The following is a 2,758-nucleotide window of genomic DNA, read 5'->3' on the forward strand; positions in this document are numbered from 1 at the left end:
ACTCCAAATTTGCTTACAGCCGCCCAGCATGCTAAGATTACAGGTGGAAGTGTAAGCCACTCCCTCCCACCAAGGCTACTCTTTTTAACAAAAAGTTAGGGCATGATATTCTAAATATTGTTCATGTCTCTTTTTCACCAGGTTCAATGGAATTCAAGATGGTGATGAATTTAAGGTATGAACCCTATGAAAATAACTGCGCTTGAGTTAGTTGAATATAAATCTTGGCCAAGGATGAGAACTCTAATCTGATTGGATTCTGCTCTGATGGATTAAAGGATTTACCTGAGGCCAACTTGATATGCAGAATTTGCTAAATGGAATCACATTATCCCTTTTAAAATTATGCTGTAGGTTAAAAAAAAAAAAAAAAAAAGACAAGCCAAGAAAAAGATGGGATTTTTTAAAAATAAATTTTAAAAAAGAAAAAAGATTGGATATTAAGTAAAAATTGTTGATGAGACATTACTAAGTCAACCCTATATAATACACCGGGGATTCAATGTACCTGCTCAGTTTTTGTAAACAATTTAGACACCTCTATTTGTTCTTTAGTAATACCTATGGTGGTATCTCTTTTACAGGTCTTGTGCTTCGAAGAATCTGAAGTTTTTCAAGTGAAAAAGACGTGTTGAGTATGTGACCCCTGATAAATACAGAGAGCTTTTTCTGCTTTTGTCCCTTTCAGTGTGGTAGCAAGGGTGAGTTGTGAGATGGGCCTAATTATCGACAGGAATATTTATCTGAGAATTTTATGCCTCTGCCCTGTAGCTGAGTTGGCCCTATTGAGAATTTCTACAGAATTCAATTCCATTATTTAAAGTAGTTTTTCTATCTACAGTTGTGGTCTGAATCGTGCTACAATGTTAACATGAAAGACCAAGTCTTTAGTCTTGGTTCACACACTCTCTATAAACTGTTACTGTTGGCATAGATGTAGCCATGGTGGGCTTCAGTCTGCCTAAGATTAAAGTATCTCACTTTTTAAAATTTAGTTTGTGTGTATCTTTTTTCCAAGTAGTTTGTATGTTTTGTGTACTACAAATTTGCTTACCACTGTGCCACATCTTGGTTATGTAATGACTTTGCATTTGTCAAATCTCATACTTAACAGCTACATTTTATTTATTTATTTATTTATTTATTTTGAGGCAGTCTCACTGTGTCACCCTCAGTAGAGTGCTATAGTGTCATAGCTCACAGCAACCTCCAACTCTTGGGCTTAAGCCATTCTCTTGCCTCAGCCTCCTGGAGTAGCTGGGACTATTGGTACTTGCCACAGCACCCGGCTATTTTTGTTGTTGTTGTTGGTTTGTTTAGCAGGCTCTGACAGGTTTGAACACAGCAGCCCCAGTGCATGTGGCCGGCACCCTAACTGCTGAGCTATGGACGCCAGGCCACTACATTTATTTTAAATCTCATCCATGGTATGGCACTTCCTCTCATTCTCTCCATTTTTTTTTTTCAGATTAACACAAGGATACAGATGATTAGGTCACATTGTTTGCATTTGTTAGGTAAAGTCCAAGTTGTCACTGAGCCCTTCACCCAGGAGGTGTGCCATATACCCCTTACATTGTGCCGGTGAGGTGAGAGCTTGCTAATCCCTGCTCTTCCTTCCCCTGCTCTCTTGACAGCATGTTCTAGTGGCTATAAGGTAAGAGAGAACAGGGTGTGCAGAGTCTTGTTAACCACATGCCATCTTCATACTACTGTGGGTAGTAGGATGTCCTTGGCAAATAGTAGCTACCCAGGAAATTAGAAAAATGAAGTTAGATGCTGAGTAAATTGCAGGTTGAACTCAAAGTATGAGGCTTTGTAAACCTCATGTAGAATGAAAGCCGCCTATGAACTCTGTTTTTTCTTTTCCTTGGGATATTCAAGGATGCTTCTGAAAGGCGGGTAGGTTCTGTATTGATGAATCATTGTTATTTCCTGTAGGTGCTGTTACTTCCACAGGGCCTGTTGAACCCTGCCCAGGTAATCAAAGTACTTCTGACATGAGCTGAGTTGTGCCATCTTGCCTGCATGAGCAAAGCCCTTCAAGTGCCCCTTAAGCTTTCTGGTTTAATAACATTCCTTACTACAGCCTCCTTCCCTCCACCAAATCCCCCTCCCTGTGCCCTAGTGATAGGCCGTTATCCAAAACAGTACCTTGGTTAAGAAATCTACTGTCATCCAGGGTCACCAAAGGTAATGGAAGGAAAATCACCTTGCCCTCTCGAGTTCAGCACCTGCCTGCATATTTAGCACAGCTAAGGCAGGGATGGAAAGGTGCCTTACACTACCGGACTAGTCTTTTCTGCTCAAGTGCCCTGAAGGGAAGTGAAGCAAACCTGGAATTCAGTGAAATGTTCAAAGAGTATTTACTAATTCCAAGTGAGGCATTTGTGCCTGAAAAGAATCGTTCATTGTGATGGTAAAAGAAGATGCGATTTGAATACAGTTTCGATCCTAACCCTTATTTCATTGAAAATATTAAGTCTTACTTGATAACTCCACTTAGTAATTTTCCCAGATAGTGGCAAAACATGCTCAGTATGATAATTGTGCCACTGTTGTCTCAGTGGTTAGGTGGACTGAGCCAATTTGATGCCAACAAGAGTCATTTTGTCTAAGGTACGCTACAGGGTTTTAAGCATTTGAGTACAAGTCGATTTTGTTTCAGTAAAAATTGATAGTTGGAGTATTTCAGACTAAAGTATTTGTATTTTTGAGAATCCTATAACCTTAAGTATTAATTTGGCAAATATTTATT

General features: G+C 39.4%; 1 non-coding gene across 1 annotated transcript; it reads left to right on the plus strand.

Moving 5' to 3' along the window:
• Positions 1-225: 225 nt before the first annotated feature.
• LOC111724918 lies at positions 226-294 on the plus strand. Its single transcript, XR_002773126.1, has one exon. It is a non-coding gene; the product is annotated as a small nucleolar RNA SNORD93 (small nucleolar RNA).
• Positions 295-2,758: the final 2,464 nt, after the last annotated feature.

This window comes from Otolemur garnettii, unplaced genomic scaffold (assembly GCF_000181295.1).
Source record: "Otolemur garnettii isolate 467f Iridium unplaced genomic scaffold, OtoGar3 scaffold00028, whole genome shotgun sequence".
Lineage (NCBI taxonomy): Eukaryota > Metazoa > Chordata > Mammalia > Primates > Galagidae > Otolemur > Otolemur garnettii.